Source organism: Bufo gargarizans, chromosome 1 (genome assembly GCF_014858855.1).
Source record: "Bufo gargarizans isolate SCDJY-AF-19 chromosome 1, ASM1485885v1, whole genome shotgun sequence".
Taxonomy (NCBI): domain Eukaryota; kingdom Metazoa; phylum Chordata; class Amphibia; order Anura; family Bufonidae; genus Bufo; species Bufo gargarizans.
The window spans coordinates 465,291,400-465,311,618 of record NC_058080.1 but is presented as its reverse complement, the minus strand read 5'-3'; positions in this window follow the sequence as shown (position 1 = coordinate 465,311,618).

Genomic DNA, 20,219 nt, shown 5'->3' with positions numbered 1-20,219 from the left:
TTCCGACCCAGAGATATTGTATGCCAGGTCCACTTTTTCAAAATAAAGGAGGACATTCTGAGAGCTGCCTGCCAGGCAGAGAAGTTTGAGATCGGGGGTTCAACTATCCAGATCATGCCGGATCTATCTAGGAGGACACTTCAGCTGCGCAGGGCAGTGAGGCCCGTTCTTACTCTCCTGAAAGAGAAAGATATCACATACAGACAGGGCAGTTTCTAGGGAATTTTGCCAACAGGGCTAACAATGCAAAAGAGCCCCTAACCCCCCCCCCCCCCCCCCCAACAATTCTTGTTTGAAGAGGACCTTTCATGGGTCCTAACATTGCAAGATAACCATCAGGCTTACATACTATTATCCCTGGGGCGCAGCTCCGTTCGCTTGCTCTTGCCCCCGGTATATTCCACGCGCTGTAGGGTAATTGCTGCTAACCGCAACAGGGAGGGGACATCAGCTTCTCTCCTGGGCGTTCCTAGTCCCAAGCTGTGAGCTCTGCACTGCGATTGGACAGCGCTACAGCCAGGGAGAAGGAACGTCCAGGAGAGAAGCTGATGTCTCCGCGCTATTGCGAAGTTAGCAGCAATTACCATACAGCGCGTGGAATATACAGGGGGCCAGAGCAGGCGAATGGAGGCGCCCCAGGGATATTAGTAAGTGCAGCTCTACATGGCCAGATAGTTATCTTGCAATGTTGGGACCCATGAAAGGTCCTCTTAAAAGTCTCCACATATGTTTGGTCACTTTCCTTTCCAGTTTGTTTACACATACCTCTTCCAGTGACGTCTCCTTTGATGTAGATGTTCCTTCCCTCTTCCTCATCTTCTCCCTTCAGACCAAACCATCATTTTTCAGCCATTTCTAATCTCTGCAGTTTGACAAAAAAAATCTTAGTTTACTACTTTTCCATCATCCTCCCATCTTCTGGACAAATCATCCTACTACCCCCAATACTGTGCTGCTGTGCTCCCCAATATTATACAGCAGAAACCGATAAACTCCCTAATAATAGTACCACACAGAGCTCCCCCATATAAAATACCCCTTCTTTGTGGCCTCAGTAGAAGCTCCCATAGTGCCCCCATAGATGCCCCCCAATAATGTGCCAGTAAGAAGTGCCCTCATAGAGGCCCCCCAATGTGCCAGTAGGAAGTGCCCACATAGATTCCCCCCAATATTGTGCCAGTAAGTTCCCCCATAGATGCCACCCAATATTGTGCCAGTAAGAAGTGCCTCTCCATGCCCCCCCCCAATCATGTGTACATGTGTCCCGTTTAAAAAAAAATAAACACTTATACTTGCCTCCATGTCAGCGATGTGATCCTCCTCCAGCCTGTGTCCCGCGCTATACGGCTCAGGTGGCGCGATGACACCTGCACCGACCTGTGATAGGCTGCGGGCTTTGTGCCGGCAGCCTATCAGAGGAACAGGGAAGGGAGATGCCTCCCCCTCCCTTGCCCCGCCGCAGCACAGCCTTCTGTATCTCTGTCCTGAGAACGGCGATACAGATAACTATGGAGATGAGCGCTTCCACAATGCTCATCTCCCCCGATCTGCTCTCCGCCCTGACTCTAATTATATTCTCGGGGGCGGGGGGGGGGGGGTAGCAATTGACCCGTTGCCTGCTTCGCCAGTGTGACCAGCGCCCCCCTTTGACTTGCGCCCCATGCGGTGGCACCCCTCGCCCGGCCCTAGAAACAGCTATGCATACAGATGGGGCTTCCCATTCCAACTACACGCTAGGAAAGACGGCAGATCGGCAACTCAGGGATCCTGAAGATCTCCTTACGTTCCTGGAGACTTTTGCACTACTGGCAGTCTCCCTTCCCGACTGGCCGACCGTGTCATCGCCGAGACCGTTGCCCATGAGGGAGTAGTGGTCCCAGGTGTCCCCTCGTTCTTCTAAAAAAGGAACACACCGTGAACCAAGTCTTTTATTCTACAATGTTATCTTTGTTCTACTGCCTAGTTCGTTGCGTGAAGGTTTGGTTTATGTTTTTCATTCAGGGCAGGGTCGGCGCTTCCATAGAGGCAAGGGGGGCAATTGCCTCTGGGCCCCCGAGTCCTTAGGGGCCCCCCGTGCCGGCCTGCAACTAACTATAGGCAGGACAGTCAGTGTCACATGGAGATGAGCACTTCCATTGTGGAAGCGTTCATCTCCAGTCATCTGTATCGCCGTCCTCAGGACAGCGATACAGATTGTTGTGCAGCAAAGCAGGGGAAGGGGAGAGGTGTGTCCCTTCCCCTTCCTCTGATAGGCTGCCGGCCTAGTGCCTGCAGCCGATCAGTGCCCGGCACAGGCGGCGCGATGATGTCATTGCGCCGCCTGAGCCCTGAGCCGTACAGCGCGGGACACAGGCCGGAAGAGGCCTGCATCGCATCGCTGCCAAGGAGGTAAGTATAAGAGTTTTTTTTTTTGTGTGTGTGTGTGTACAATACTGGTGGCTACTGGCACATGATGGGGGGCTCTGGCTACTGGCACATGATCGGGGGGGCCTATGGCTACTGGGACATGATGGGGGGCCCTATGGCTACTGGGACATGATGGGGAGCCCTATGACTACTGGCACATTATAGGAGGGGCCCTATGGCTACTGGCACATGATGGGGGGGCGTATGGCTACTGGCACATGTTGATGGGGGGCTCTGGCTACTGGCACATGATATGGGGGGACTCTGGCTACTGGCACATGATATACGGGGGGCTCTGGCTACTGGCACATGATATAGGGGGGCTCTGGCTACTGACACATGATATAGGGGGGCTCTGGCTACTGACACATGATATAGGGGGGCTCTGGCTACTGGCACATGATATAGGGGGGTTCTGGCTACTGGCACATGATATAGGGGGGCTCTAGCTACTGACACATGATATAGGGTGGGCTCTGGCTACTGGCACATGATGGGGGGGTCCTCTGGCTACTGGCACATGATATGGGGAGGCTCTTGTTACTGACACGATGGTGGGGGGGCTCTTATTTATGGCACATGATTGGGGGCATCTATGAGGGCACATTTTACTGGCACATTATTGGGGGACATCTATGGGGGCACTTATTACTGGCATATTGGGGGCACTTATTACTGGCACATTATTGGTGGGCACTATAGGGGCATCTACTGAGGCCACAAAGAACGGCTATTTTATATGGAGGCTCTGTATAGGGGCATTTTATACTGGGACACATTATGGTGGGTACTATGGGGAAGGGGGAGAGGACTACTATGGGGTCATCTTATGGGGGACACTGAGGGCATCTACTAGGGCACTATATATGGGGCATTTTATAGTGGTACATTATGGGGGGGACTAGGATGGAGGGGGGAGAGGAGCACTCTGGGGGCATTTACTGGGGTCACTATATAGGGGTATTTTATACTGGCACATTATGGGGGCCATATGGGGACATTAGCTCAACTGGGGGCATTACAAGGGGGTATTTTTTGCACTGTCACATAAGGATAATAATTTCCACTGGGGGGGGGCATTATGGTGGACTTTATTACTCCCCCATGGTATGACCCCCTAGTAGCAGCACCAGCCTCTCCCTGCTCTGCTATCACTCTGCCCATTCTCCAAATCCTTATTGTGAAATCTTTCTCATTAGGATAAAACACATCAGCTCTGCCGAGCCCCCGGCCAAGTGTTGAAGTGGTGTTCGAGATCCCCAAGGGCCAAGCCAAGTAATTGTAAGTTTTCATATGAAATATGTTTGTTATACACATAGCATACACCGTGCCGCACAATATACAGTTTCTTCTGTAAAAGTCATCAAGTGTCATGAGGGAGGTCCTTATTGTTTTTCGTGGTTTAGAGCAGTTCTGCACGGGGACTTCCTATGAGATGGGGCCATGTTTTTCTTCCCCTGCCGCTATGGCGGTGGGGGCAGGGGAGAAATACCTATTTTCCTGTAGGGCGACCGTCTAGAGTTGGTCCTCATCTGGCAGATAGGAGTGCATGTTACGAGTCAGTTAATTGTTGGACGGTTCTATTATTGTTTTTCTTTATTTCCTATAAGAAATTCACCGGACGCAGAGGTGGAGGGGGGAACATTTGCTGCGTCGAGGCTTTCACTTCCCCCTTGCTGCTGTTTAAAATTTGCACTATACTCTAGACGAGGTTATACAGAGTTTGTGCGACATGTGTGTTGATTTCCCCTTGTATGTCTTGTCCTCCCTCATGTTCTTCCCATCCCCTCCCATTCCTTGGTATACAAACTTGGTGAATAAGATATCACATATAGTACTATGGCTCCTATCAAAATATGTTCATACAATGTAAATAGCTTGAATGACCCCGTCAAGGGGAACCAGATTCTGTATAGCCTCCATAAACAGAAGGTTGCTATAGCCCTTCTGCAGGAGACTCACTTTAAATCGGGACATGTCCCATCTTGTAAGAATCAGTATTTCTCGGTATGGTCTCAAAGCACATTTGATGTTTCTAAAGCCAGGGGGTATCTATAGCAGTTCACAAGTAACTCCCATGTACCATATTGGATAAGGCATCAAAGGACTCAGGTCGATACCTCTTTCTTAAAATGTCTATCTCTTCTGGGACATTTATAATAGCTAATGTCTACTTCCCTAATACAGGGCTGACCTTGTTCGCCTCTACAGTGTTTGCAGCTTTGGACGACTTTGCAGATGGCCTCCCATTCATTCTAGGTGGGGACCTTAACTTCCCTTTGGATGCAGCTCTGGACACATCTACAGGTAGGTCTTCTGTCTCTGCTGGAATGGCCCAGGGATTTAGGAGACCCCCTCAGTCCCTAAAACTGGTGGACATATGGCGAATCCCACCACTAAAGATTTCACATTCTTCTCTTCCACTCACAACTCCTATCACCGCCTTGAATACCTCTTCCTTTCTCATTAATTTCTGGACCTGCTCCCTGCAGCAGGCATTGAACCTATACATTTTTTCTGATCATTCCCTTACCTGGGTGTCACTGGAAATAGGAAACCCTACCCGATCCAGAAGTTCATGGAAGCTTAATGATAACATTCTCAGGGACCCAGTCTGCGTAGCAGATATTAAATCTGCTATCTTAGAATTTGTAGAAGTGCACACCATGGATACTTCTAGCCCTACGATCCAATGGGAAATGTGTGGTGCGAGGTAGATTCATATTGCACGCCTCTAGGATTAAGAAAATGTGGACTGCAGAGATACAGACACTCCTTCAGAAATTGGCGGTTTTAGAGAAGAGACATAAAAGCTCCCTCTCATTGTGGGCCTTTCAAGAGCTATGTGATACGAGGTCTTAGGAAACTGATTGACCAAAAATATTTTGGTGCTCTGGATAAGCTCAAGAAGCTCTTCTACGGACAGGGAAATAAGAGTGGCAGCTTGTTGGCAAGGATGTTGAGGCCTAGACAGACTTCCTCTTACATTCCCACCCTTAACTGTAGGGAGGGAGGTTGCATTCACTCTACCGGGGACATCTTGCAGGAATTTCAATCTTATTATGAAGACCTCTATAATTTGAAAGGGAAGTACGCAGATCTACACATAGACCTTAAAACTCAGAAAATCAGAAACTACATTTCCAACCTACTGGGCCCTAGGCTTTCGATAGTTTATAGGGGCAATCTGGAGAGGGAAATAACCTTACAGGAGGTTCAAGGGGTTAATAAAAGATTGGAGGTTGGAAAATGCCCAGGACCTGATGGATTCACTCCTCGTTTCTATAAGAAATTCATGGACGATGCCTCCAAACCTCTCACTGTAATATACAATTCTCTTTCGGGGGGGGGGGGGGGGGTCCTCCTTCCCCCCTCACGCTCTGACTGCACATATATGTGTAATCCCTAAACCGGGCAAGGGTTCCCTGGTCTGTAGCAACTATCGACCGATCTCACTGATCAACATAGATGTAAAGATCTATTCTAAAATTCTGGTCGATAGGTTGAAGATGTATATGCCTTCCTTAATACATGAGGACCAGGTTGGCTTTGTTCCAGGTCGGGAAGCCATAGATAATACTATAAGGTCTTTGGCTCTAATAGCCCGAGCCCATACGACTGCTTCCCCCCTATGTCTGCTCTCGATCTATGCTGAAAAAGAATTTGACCGGGTAGACTGGGTCTTTCTGAGAGAAGCTCTAAAGGCCTTTGGCTTGAGCCCTCACATGGTCACTTGGATCCTTGCCCTTTATAGGAACCCAAGAGCTCGAGTCCGAATTAATGGTTCGTTGTCATCTTCCTTTAGGATACACAATGGTACCAGGCAGGGGTGCCCACTCTCCCCCTTATTATATATTATAACTAGAAAAGGTACAATTTCTGGGGAAATTGTGTGATGTGTTCTTGCCTCCACCAGTAGCTTACAACTGGAGTGGGCGGAGTAACTGGGTGGAGTGTAGACTCCGCCCACTTTTATAAATTTTGACCTTTGTCTCACACTGACCCACCCTGCCGAGTTTGGGTGCTGTGAGAATGACAGCTGTTTAAAGGTTTCTTATTGAAGTCAATAGGGAAAATCTGATTGGTTGTTTGTGGCTCCGCCCACTTTTTAGCATCCCCAAAATGAGATATACATTGGCACAGTCCTCCAGTGACCAACTGTGCCAAGTTTCGGGAACCCTGCCATTAACAGTCTAAGAGCAGCGGCAGTTTGAATTTTTCCCATTTAAACAAATGGCTGAAATTTGATTGGCCGTTGTAGACCCCGCCCACTTTTTAATTTTTTTTGACCCCAGTCACCCAATGACCTACGGTGCCTAGTTTGGGTATTCTGGCTTAAATACTGTGAGAATGACAGCAATTTAAAAGTTTCTCATTGAAGTCAATAGGGAAAATCTGATTGGTGGTTTGTAGCTCCGCCCACTTTTTAATGTCCCCCAAAATGTGACAGAAATTTTCAGGTTGACCCCATGACTAAGTGACCCAAGTTTGGTGACTTTAGTTTAAAATCTGTGCGACTGGGAGAGATTTGAAAATTGTCCCTGTCAAAGTCAATGGGAAAAACGTGGATTTTGGGGGCCCTGTCCCAGGGGCCCGGAGGGTGGGATCGGGTAACAAAGCAAAAGCAAGGTACTTGGGTGGGTGCCGACCAAGTCTGCAAAGTTTGGAATTTGTACTCCTAAAAATGTGGGAGAAGTAGCAATTTGAAGGTCTCATTAAAGTCAATGGGGAGATTTTGATTGGTTCTGTGTGGCCCCACCCACTTTTTGGGGTCCCCGAAATGTGCCCAAAATTTTCGGGTTGACTCCATGACTAAGTGACCCAAGTTTGGTGACTTTAGCGTCAAAGCCTGGCGAGTGGGAGCGATTTGAAAATGTACCCTGTCAAAGTCTATGGGAAAAAAGGGGGCTTCCGGGGCCCGCCACGGGGGCCCCGGGGGTGGGATCGCTCCACAAAGTAATAGCAATCCGATCGGGTACAATCTGCATGTTTTGGTAAATTTTTGTCTATGTAGTGTAAAAACTGTGGGAGGAGTTAGGGTGGCAAATTTGGCTATAATAAGAAGAATAATAATATATATGTGAGATAACAATATGTGGTCTTGCTATGCAAGAACACATTATTATAGAACTCCTGGTTAGGGCTCTGAGAGCTAATGAGTCTATTAGAGGAGTCAAACTTGGGGAAGCGGAGTCTAAAATAGCTATCTATGCAGACGATCTCCTCAATTGCTCTGACCTGGTTATCGGCTTCCCCAATATTCTGAAGGAGTTCTCGGCCTTTGGAGACCTAAGCAATTTTAAAGTAAACCTCCACAAGTTTGAGATATTTAACCACCTCCCGACCGCCTAACGCACCAATGCGTCCGGGAGGTGGTTGATTTGTTCCTCCTGGACGCATCGGCGCGTCATCTCGCGAGACACGAGATTACGTCACAGCCGGCCCGCGCATGCGCATCGCGGGCCGGCATTTCGCAGCAGAGTATTTCGTCAGCAGCCTGCCGGCCACGATCATTGGCTGGCAGGTTGCTGATTTTAAAAAAATCCAATCAGCAGCCATTTAACCCCACATATTAGTAAATATGATGGGGTTATATGGCTGCTGTGCTCCTCTGCTCCTTCTTTTGGTCGGTTGGTTCCAGCAGAGGAGCACACATCACTGTGAGTACCCACTACACCACATACTAGCCCCAGATCACCCCAATTAACCCTTTGATCGCCCCTGTCAATCACTAGTGAAAGGAAAAAAGTGATCAGTGCAAACTGTCACTTTTTTTTTTCACTGGTATTGACCGTTAGGTTTCAGTATAGTTTAGGCCCCTTGGTTAGGTAGTTTAGGGATCGGTTAGCGCCCAGCCCACCGCACCGCAGTCCGTTATTCGCTGATTAGCGTATCGCTAATCAGCATTTGTACTTTTATAGTATCTGGAAGTGATCAAAACTGATCACGGTCAGATCTATAATAGTACTAGTGTCACTTTAGTTCTCCCTCCACCCAAAACGCAGTGTTTGCCCGATCAGGCCTGATCGGTCGCCCACACGTGCGTTCGCCCACGCCCGCCCCACCGCAGTGACAAAAAAAAATTTTTTTTTTGATCGCTGCACATTCACTTTACACGCACTGCGGCGATAAAAAAAATCAGTTTTGATATTTTTTATCAACCGCAGCGGCCTCCGGTACTTCGCTAGCCTCCCATTTGTAAGACAGGCTTGCTTTTTTTTTCTTGGGTAGTCTCAGGGAATACCCCTAAATTTAGTTGCCCACATGTCTAACAGGGGGTATTCCTCTGAAGAGGCCTACAGGCTTCTGACCCAGTCGGATGAGGAGTGGGAACCCTCATCTGATGAATCCAGCGGGTCAGAATACGAACCTGTAGAAAGCAGTGGCTCTCTGACCCAAAGTTCGGACGAGGAGGCTGAGGTCCCTGATAGCAGCAGGCGTACCCGGCCCCGTGTTGCTAGACCGCAGGTTGTGCAGGATCCGCTTCAAGAGCAGCAGAGTGGGGCTGGTGCTGTCGGATTACGTGGTGAGGCATACACCAGCAGCCCAGCCCTTCCTGGACCTAGTACCAGCACTGCCGTAGAACATGGTGAAGTAGCGAGCACCAGAAGGGCAGTTGAAGCTGGTACGGTGGCACGTGCAGTAGTGACCCCGTCGCAGCCACCGCAAAGACGTGCCCGTAGAGCCCCTAGAATCCCAGAGGTGCTGGCAAACCCTGATTGGCAGTCCCCAACTTCAGCCACACCTGTAGTTCCCCCTTTCACCGCCCAGTCTGGAGTTCGGGTTGAGACAGCTCAGATCGGTTCGGCCCTGGGATTTTTTGAGCTGTTCTTGACTGCGGAGCTCTTAGACTTAGTTGTGGCAGAGACAAACCGGTATGCCACACAATTTATAACCGCTAACCCGGGAAGCTTTTATGCCCAGCCTTTCCGGTGGAAACCAGTCCAAGTTTCCGAAATTAAAACTTTTCTGGGCCTCCTCAACATGGGCCTGACAAAAAAGCATGAATTGCGGTCATATTGGTCCACGAACCCGATTCATCACATGCCCATGTTCTCTGCTGCTATGTCCAGGACACGATTTGAGACCATCCTGCGTTTCCTGCACTTTAGTGATAACAGCACCTCCCGTCCCAGAGGCCACCCTGCTTTTGACCGGCTCCACAAAATTCGGCCCCTCATAGACCATTTCAACCTGAAATTTGCAGATATGTATACCCCATCTGCGTAGACGAGTCCCTTATACATTTTACCGGGCGCCTTGGCTTCAAACAATACATCCCAAGCAAGCGCGCCCGGTATGGGGTCAAATTGTATAAGCTCTGTGAAAGGGCCACAGGCTATACACACAAATTTCGTGTCTGTGAGGGAAAAGATCAGACCCTGGAGCCGGTCGGTTGCCCTGACTACCTGGGGAGCAGTGGGAAGATAGTCTGGGACTTGGTGTCACCCTTATTCGGCAAGGGGTACCATCTTTATGTGGACAATTTCTACACAAGTGTGGCCCTCTTTAGGCATTTGTTTCTAGAACGGATTGGCGCCTGTGGTACCGCGCGAACTAGTCGCGCGGGCTTCCCCCAACGGCTCGTTAGCACCCGTCTTGCAAGGGGGCAGAGGGCCGCACTGTGTAACGAAGAACTGCTCGCGGTGAAATGGAGAGACAAGCGTGACGTTTACATGCTCTCCTCCATTCACGCAGGCACGACAATACAAATTGAGCGAGCAACCCGTGTCATTGAAAAGCCCCTCTCAGTCCACGACTATAACCTTCACATGGGAGGGGTGGACTTCAATGACCAGATGTTGTCTCCGTATTTAGTTTCCCGCAGAACCAGACGCTGGTATAAGAAGGTGTCTGTATATTTAATTCAATTGGCTCTGTACAATAGTTTTGTTCTCTACAGTAAGGCTGGGAGAACTGGATCCTTCCTCAAATTTCAGGAAGAGATCATCGAGAACCTCCTGTATCCAGGAGGTTCCGTGGCCCCATCCACCAGTGTAGTTAGCCGTCTACACGAGCGACATTTCCCCAATGTCGTTGCTGGTACCTCAACCCACCCGTCACCCCGAAAAAGATGTAGCAGGAGTGGAATAAGGCGTGACACCCGCTATTTCTGTCCTGACTGTCCTGACCACCCTGCCCTATGCTTAGGGGAGTGTTTCCGAAAGTACCACACACAGGTACACCTAGCATAGGGATCATCTCACCAGGATAGGCACACAGGGCTATTAGGGCCCATTCACTCACAGCTGCTGCAAACGTCTCCTTTCACATGGGACAAAGTGCATAACGCACTTCGCCACATCTTTGGGCGATTTGCGCTTTGCACATTGACCCATGGGGAAGGAGAGGTTTGTTCTATAAAGGTAAAAAAAAAAAAAAAAAACACCAGTAAGCAAACACGTTAATGTTTAGTTCAAAAAGTTAAAGTTACATGTTCTGTTCCAAAGTTAATAAAATTATTGTGTTGTGGCCTGGTTTTTTCTTTTTTCTTTTTTTTTGTCTTTTTACCTTTCAGGTGGACCAACCGATCTACTAGCTGCAGCACCGATGTGCATTCTGACAGAAGCATTGCGCTGCTGTCAGATTACACGCAAGTCGGTGTATGCGGCGCTGCAAGACGGGATTTTCTCCTCTGCAGTGACAGATACGTTTGCCGAGGCATACGAGCTGAGGAGGAGGCGGCGTTCCTATGCTTTGGCAAACACTTTGTATATATATAAAAAAAAATAAAAAAAATAATAAATCCCGGCAATGATTTATTCATCCACATCGATTGATGCGAATGGAGAAATCTGGTTTGCCAGGGCATACGAGCTAAGTGGGTATGGATGTAGGGCGGAGCTCCTATGTCCTGGCAGACGCCTTTCCCCTCCATTTTTTTTTTTTTGGCAGAGATTTTTTCATCCACATTGATCGATGCGAATGAAGAAATCTGTGCCGTTCATTTTTTTCTTTCAGCCCAGAGGCTGAACGGAAAAAAAAATCTCATTACCTGTATGCTCAATATAAGGAGAATAGCAGAAACTCCTAATGCTGGCCATACATGTAATGATTGCGGAGACCCTCAAATGCCAGGGCAGTACAAACACCCCACAACTGACCCCATTTTGGAAAGAAGACACCCCAAGGTATTTGCTGAGGGGCATATTGAGTCCATGAAAGATTTAAATTTTTGTCCTAAGTTAGCGGAAAGTGAGACTTTGTGAGAAAAAACAAAAAAAAATCAATTTCCGCTAACTTTTGCGAAAAAAAAAAAAATTTCTATGAACTTGCCAGGCCCCTCATTGGATACCTTGGGGTGTCTTCTTTCCAAAGTGGGGTCACATGTGGGGTATTTATACTGCCCTGGCTTTTAGGGGCCCTAAAGCGTGAGAAGAAGTCTGGGATCCAAATGTCTAAAAATGCCCTCCTAAAAGGAATTTGGGCACCTTTGCGCATCTAGGCTGCAAAAAAGTGTGACACATCTGGTATCGCCGTACTCAGAAGAAGTTGGGGAATGTGTTTTGGGGTGTCATTTTACATATACCCATGCTGGGTGAGATAAATATCTTGGTCAAATGCCAACTTTGTATAAAAAATGGGAAAAGTTGTCTTTTGCCAAGATATTTCTCACCCAGCATGGGTATATGTAAAATGGCACCCCAAAACACATTCCCCAACTTCTCCTGAGTACGGTGATACCAGATGTGTGCCACTTTTTTGATGCCAAGGTTGGCAAAGGGGCACATATTCCAAAGTGCACCTTTCGGATTTTGCAGGCCATTTTTTACACATTTTGATTGCAAAGTACTTCTCACACATATGGGCCCCTAAATTGCCAGGGCAGTATAACTACCCCACAAGTGACCCCATTTTGGAAAGAAGACACCCCAAGGTATTCCGTGAGGGGCATGGCGAGTTCCTAGAATTTTTTTTTTTTGTCGCAAGTTAGTGGAATATGAGACTTTGTAAGGAAAAAAGAGGAAAAAAAAAATCATCATTTTCCCCTAACTTGTGACAAAAAAATAATAATTCTAGGAACTCGCAGTGCCCCTCACGGAATACCTTGGGGTGTCTTCTTTCCAAAATGGGGTCACTTGTGGCGTAGTTATACTGCCCTGGCAATTTAGGGGCCCATATGTGTGAGAAGTACCTTGCAATCAAAATGTGTAAAAAATGGCCTGCGAAACCCGAAAGGTGCACTTTGGAATATGTGCCCCTTTGCCCACCTTGGCAGCAAAAAAGTGTGACACATCTGGTATCGCCGTACTCAGGAGAAGTTGGGGATTGTGTTTTGGGGTGTCATTTTACATATACCCATGCTGGGTGAGAGAAATATCTTGGTCAAATGCCAACTTTGTATAAAAAAATGGGAAAAGTTGTCTTTTGCCAAGATATTTCTCTCACCCAGCATGGGTATATGTAAAATGACACCCCAAAACACATTCCCCAACTTCTCCTGAGTACGGCGATACCAGATGTGTGACACTTTTTTGATGCCAAGGTGGGCAAAGGGGTGCATATTCCAAAGTGCACCTTTCGGATTTCACCGGTCATTTTGTACAGATTTTGATTGCAAAGTTCTTCTCACACATTTGGGCCCCTAAATTGCCAGGGCAGTATAACTACCCCACAAGTGACCCCATTTTGGAAAGAAGACACCCCAAGGTATTCCGTGATGGGCATGGCGAGTTCCTAGAATTTTTTATTTTTTGTCGCAAGTTAGTGGAATATGAGACTTTGTAAGGAAAAAAATAAAATAAAAAATCATCATCATTTTCCGCTAACTTGTGACAAAAAATAAAAAGTTCTATGAACTCACTATGCCCATCAGCGAATACCTTAGGGTGTCTACTTTCCGAAATGGGGTCATTTGTGGGGTTTTTCTACTGTTTGGGCATTGTAGAACCTCAGGAATCATGACAGGTGCTCAGAAAGTCAGAGCTGCTTCAAAAAGCGGAAATTCACATTTTTGTACCATAGTTTGTAAACGCTATAACTTTTACCCAAACCATATTTTTTTTTTTGCCCAAACATTTTTTTTTTATCAAAGACATGTAGAACAATAAATGTGGCGAAAAATTTATATATGGATGTCGTTTTTTTGGCAAAATTTTACAGCTGAAAGTGAAAAATGTCATTTTTTTGCAAAAAAATCGTTACATTTTGATTAATAACAAAAAAAGTAAAAATGTCAGCAGCAATAAAATACCACCAAATGAAAGCTCCATTAGTGAGAAGAAAAAGAGGTAAAATTCATTTGGGTGGTAAGTTGCATGACCGAGCGATAAACGATGAAAGTAGTGTAGTGCCGAAGTGTAAAAAGTGCTCTGGTCATGAAGGGGGTTTCAGCTAGCGGGGCTGAAGTGGTTAAAGGATAACTGTCACATTTAGACCCTCATTTCAATTTTCATATATGTAGTTACTAATAACATGATATTCCAGAATCTGTTACTATTAGACTGACTTACCCCATATTTAATAAGATTCAGCCCTTAGCAACCAGTCTACATAAAACTGCAATTTCACTATTCAGTTAAGATGGCCGCCACTGCCCTCCCCCTGAGGCTAATCCCGCCTGCCCTCACTAGCCAGTAACAATAAGTGTCCGTAACCAGAGCCCTCCCCCTAAAGGGTTAATCTCCTGCAGCACAAAGGGGTCCTCTTACCACATGTTGCTTTCATTTATACACTGAGCAGATGGCAGATCTCCCTTCCCTGTTGTGCGCTGGTTCCACTCTGCATTCTCCAGCTCTGCTGAGTGAGGGAGCGTCTGCCAAGCGCAGGGAGAAGTGCACACAGCCCAGGCACTGTTATAAGCTGCTGGGGAGGACCTGGCTTTAATCATTTACTTACAGTCCCTGGTTGTCAGTAATGTGACCTTGCACGCAGCGTGCTTCTGCATCCTCCGTCCTTCAACGGATAGACGGACCATGCCTAGCAACCCTATTTTAAGCATAGGTAAAAATAGGCAGTACAGGGAACAAAAATGTGGAATTAAGGGATAATTGAATACATAGTGAAAAGTTGAAATAGGGCCACCAAGGTGATATTAATCACCACAATCCAATACTCCCAAAAAAAAAAATATAGGAAAGGATATACGAAAGTTATACTTTAATGTAACTCTACCCTCTAGTACTGTACTTATGTTATAGTCATCGTTTCCCTTTCATGGGCACACAGACACATCAAATACCTGGGCACTGCTATCCCCTCAAGATTAACTAACATCTACTCTGCTAATTTTGCCCCCCTCCTGGAGGAAATCAGGAAGGATTTACAGGCTTGAAAGAAATCACCCTTATCGTGGTTCGGAAGGATTAATCAAAATGAATGTCCTGCCAAGGATATTGTATGTCTTTAGAACTATCCCCATCCTCTTACCATATACACTCTTTAAGGCCTTTAGATCAATGTTAGATTTTATATGGGCAGGATTGTCCCCTAGGCTGGGTAAACGTTATCTGACCCGTTCCAAGTTGAGGGGGGAGTGGGGCTCCCTGATCTGCAAATGTTCCACGAAGCAGCAATTCTTTCATACATTCTGGACTGGTTCCATGGTGGCTTATCTAAACGGTGGATCCAGTTCGAGAGGATGGAGATTGGATGCCCAGCCCAAGACCTATTAAGGATCATAAAACCAAATAGAACCAAGCGTCTCCCCCTAATAACATTGGGAATATTACAACTTTGGGATAAATGTGCGGCTTCTCTAGGTCTCACAACCTTTCCAGGGACCATGACTCCTATGTTTGATAACCCGGACTTCCCCGGGGGTAGGACAACAGATGTTGTTGGGCCTGCGGAGGGAGGATAGCCCCCGGGCATACCAGTTCTTGGGGAAAGATGCGGTCCGACCTCTCGATTCATTCCCTGGGGGCGGTAGTAGAGGGGCTTGGTACCAATATGCTAGTATTAAAACCTTCCTGTTGTCCCTGGGTCCTATTTCGACTATCTCCAGAGACCTTTACCCCTTTTGAATTACTATGTCTTCAATCTACTCCACCCACACATCTTGTGTCTTTGGTCTACGGGCTGCCTCAGGAGAGTCGAAGTTCCCTATCTTCCCTACCATACGTGTCGGCTTGGGAGAAAGAGCTGGGAAGATCTTTCTCTTTGGATCAGTGAATGAAAGCATTTACCTTATCGCACAGGGCGTCCATTAGCTGCAACATACAGGAGAAGAACTTCAAGGTCCTGTCCAGATGGTACAGAACCCCAGCACTCCTACATTCTTTTTACCCCACATGCTCAGACCTATGTTGGCGCTGCGACAGGGAGGTGGGTACGATGTCCCACCTTTGGTGCCAGTGTACTCAACTGACTTCCTTCTGGAAGGCCTCGAAAGATCTGTATGATCAGGTGAGCGGTAGCTCGGTACAGTGGACCCTTGAAGGGACAATATTATCTTTGCTCCCAGGTCCTATTTCCGTCCTAAAGGGACTCCTAAGATTCTTTTTGCAGGCTGTACGCCTAGTCATACAAAGATATTGGAAGTCCCATGACACACCACACATTAGGGACTGGTTAGACATGTTTGAACAGTTCCGCAGATTGGAGGAATTGTCGGCGGAAGATGAGGGAACAGATGAGAGATACAGTGAGTCCTGATCAAAAGTTTAAGACCACTTGAAAAATGTCAAAAAATCATATTTAGCATGGCTGGATCTTAACAAGGTTCCAAGTAGAGCTTTAACATGCAACAAGAAGAAATGGGAGTGAGACAAAACATTTTTTGAGCATTAAATTTAATGAAAACAACAAATAAACTGAAACAGGCAGTTTTTCAGCTGATCAAAAGTTTAGGACCACACCTCCCCCAAAAAAACTAACCCCCCCCCCCCCCCAAAAACAGAAATCTAACTTCCAAACATGTGTAATGAGTAGCTCCGCGGATATTGTTTATCACTTCAAAAATTTGTTTCGGCATGCTTGATGCAAGCGTTTTCATGAGGTGAGTGGGAACATTTCTCCAAGTGGTGAAGACGGCCGCACGAAGGCCATCTACTGTCTGGAACTGTTGTAAACTTCCCTTGCCATTCATCCCCAAAGGTTCTCAATTGGATTTAGATCATGGAACACGCAGGATGGGCCAAAAGAGTGATGTTATTCTCCTGTAAGAAGTCGCTTGTCCTGCGGGCATTGTGTACTGTAGCGTTGTCCTGTTGAAAAACCCAGTCGTTACCACACAGGCGAGGGACCTCAGTCATGAGGAATGCTCTCTGCAACATCTGGACATAGCCAGCGGCCGTTTGACGCCCCTGCACTTCCCGATGCTCCATTGTTCCACTGAAGGAAAAAGCACCCCAGACCATTATGGCGCCCCCTCCACTGTGGCGCGTAGAAAACATCTCAGGTAGGATCTGCTTGTCATGCCAGTAACGTTGAAAACCATCAGGACCATCAAGGTTACATTTTTTTTCTCATCAGAGAATAAAACTTTATTCCGCCTTTGAATGTCCCATGTTTGGTGCTCTCTTGCAAAGTCCAAACTAGCAGTTCTGTGGCGTTCAAGGAGACGAGGTCTTTGAAGACGTTTTTTGTTTTTGAAGCCCTTCAGTCTCAGATGCCGTCTGATGGTTATGGGGCTGCAGTCAGCACCAGTAAGGGCCTTGACGGACAGCCAATTGGATCCTCCGGCTCAGTGCTGATGAAAATTTTTTGGGTCTTCCACTTGACTTTTTTGTTTCATAATCCTCAGGATCATTTAAGAACTTAAAAAATTCCAAAAGACTGTCTTACTGCGTCCCACCTCAGCAGCGATTGCGCGCTCTGAGAGACCCTGCTTATGCAGTTTAACAACCCTACCATGTTCAAAACGGGAGAGTTTTTTTGCCTTTGCCATCACAACGTGTGACTACCTGACAGAAAATGACAATGAATCCACATCTTTGCACAGATTTGGCCTTTTAAAGGCATGTGGTCCTAAACTTTTGATCAGCTGAAAAACACAGCCTGTTTCAGTTTATTCGTTGTTTTCATTACATTGAATGCTCAAAAAATGTTTTGTCTTACTCCCATTTCTTCTTGTTGCATGTTGAAGCTCTACTTGGAACCTTGTTAAGATCCAGCCATGCTAAATATGATTTTTTTGCAATTTTTCAAGTGGTCTTAAACTTTTGATCAGGACTGTATATCAAAGCTTGGACCCCTTGGATCTTATTCAAAGGAACCCAAGCTTACCAGAACTGGCTAGACTGTGTCTATACATAGAAGATATAGTATACCTAATATTACACATACACACACACCCTCCACCCCCCTCCTTTCCTTCCCCCTTAGGGTAGTGGGTTTGTTATCTATATGTAATCCTCTCATGTTCGCCAATATTGCCCGTTCTTCACACAAAGTATGTACTCTATCTGATGTCTTGTTGGAAAGTGTGTGGCTAATAATGCTATTTTATATTGTCTGGACTCAGTCCAAAATGTTTTATTGTATTCTTTTCAATAAAAGTAATTGAACAACAAATGTGTGTTTACTCTTAGGATGACTTGGTACTTGGTACTTAACATTCCTTACTTATTGTGGGGGCCCATACATATTTTTTAAGTTGAATGGAGGAATCAAGAAATAATGTACAAGTACATGTTTTCAGCCTTCAAGTGTTACACGGTTGCGTTGCTTAGAGTTCATGAGTAGTACTGTAGATACTGTAGGCTGCGCTGAAATGCATTGTTCTGGACTGCTGAGCTGGATTCCCCTCCATTCTGGGAGAAAACTTGGCAGTCCAGAATGTATATTTTAGCCCAGTGATTTTTCAGACTTAAAGGTTATAATTAAAAATTTTGGACAAGTCCTTAAATGGTTTGAAATAAAAAGTTCTTATTCACCCCATTCTCCAGTGCCATTCTCCTGCCGCTGTTTACAAACAGCAGCTGTGATGGACCTTGACATGGGACAAGACTAACTGACTAAATGACATGGTCTTAAACGGCAGATAAAATGCTCAAATACACCAAATGCTATTGCTCATTTCTAGAGGTAGATGCAAATTCTGCACATGTGATCCGTTGCTAGCAGTAATCCCCAACAATGGAGGATGCCAGCAATGGACCACAGGTACCACGAAAACATCCTACACAGGTCTTTAAAAGCAGAAAATGCTCAAAACCCCAGATGCTGATGCGGATGCTAGCAGCAATCTCCAGCAAAAATGCATACAATGGAGGATGCCCGCAGCGGACCACATGTACCAAAAAGATATCCAAAGCAGAATAGCCCAATGTGTGGATGTGATGGATTATATAAAGCAAAACATTACAAAGATTGGTGCACCAAAATGGTAAATGCAGTTGACAATATATGGCTAGATCTTGACGAGGTGCGCGGGCTCCCGTATGTTCTTGTTATAAGAATATATTGGCGAAAGTCTCATTTTTAAAATCAGAGTGAAGGTTTAGCCATATATTGTCAACTGTATTTGCCATTTTGGTGCACCAATCTTTGTAATGTTATGGGACGAGACTACTGCAGCCAATCACTCTCTTTAGCAATCTACCACTGATGAAAGTAATTGGCTGCAGTCGTCATGTACCCTATCTAAGCACGTCACAGTGGCATGACATGCTCGATGATCTGGTCACCATGCAGTGCTGCACCAAATTCGTCAGCTGGCCATCTGTCTCACCCTCTCAAGACAGAGAATATTAGTTTAGAGGGGAGAAGAAAAAGAGCCTGAGAAGTTCTGGAAAAATTTAAATGGGTATTCCAGCCTGAAAGATTTATCACCGCTGGACAGGTGAAGAATGCTACATCGTTGGGGGTCTGATCTCTGGGACCCCAGTTCAATCTCTACCTAGCCATGGTCTTGCAATGTTGCCTATCCAGTGGATAGGTGATAAGTCCTTCGAACAGAAATACCCTTTTAATAGTACAGTTCTCAGACCTGAGTAAATGTACGCTATTTATACATAAGGACCATTTACATATGTACAATATCTATCTGTATAATTTGGATTGTCTATAATATGGATGATATTTTGATAGTAATTATTGTTCAGCCGTGAATGACATACTAGATGAGTGCGTTCATCACTGTGGTATTGGAAGCATTTAAATATTGTGGCTCAGGAGCTCATGCGCTTTAATGTTTCACACAACTGACATCATTTGTAAGTAGCCTTTTAAACTCGTGGAAAGACAACGGTCCCTTCACACACACAGTTATTTTTTTATACCATGGAAGTAATTTGCCACCATGAATTTTTGGATTTGTATTTCGGTGTAATTAAAATGCACAGGTTTGACTGATGAAATTATGATCTTCATATTCAGGTTAGTGTAAGAAAATGTCAAACTTGGATAAATGTGTAACTATTTCACTGTAGACCTTTTACCTGCAACGGGCTAATCATAGCTGTTCTTCTACCTTGTCTTTGCAATATTTCTTATCTGAAAAATTATTATTTTTTTCTTCATTATAATCCTTTCAAGTAAGTCGCTCCTTGCACCTGTTACACAATTAGAATAACTTAAAAATTAAATCAAATTCTGAACTCTGGCCTAGTTGCAGAAGCACCGATCTGGTTGTGGGGGGGCGACATACCATGGATAGTTTACATTTCTAGAATTGATTTGTGGAAGAGTATTTCATTAGCTTTTTAAAGAAGGGAAACAAAGTTTTTGGTTTTTGTTTTTCCTTTAGATTGTTTCATGGATAAGGCGAGGATAAGACAAAATTAGACATTTTAACTTCTAATTTGGTATGATAGGATAGCCCCATCTCTTTGGATTTTGAATATTTACATAATTCCTAATGGATTTGGTAGATGAAAAAGACTCTTGGACATTACAGGCTTAAGTTAGGCTAGCCTACTCTTTCCCTA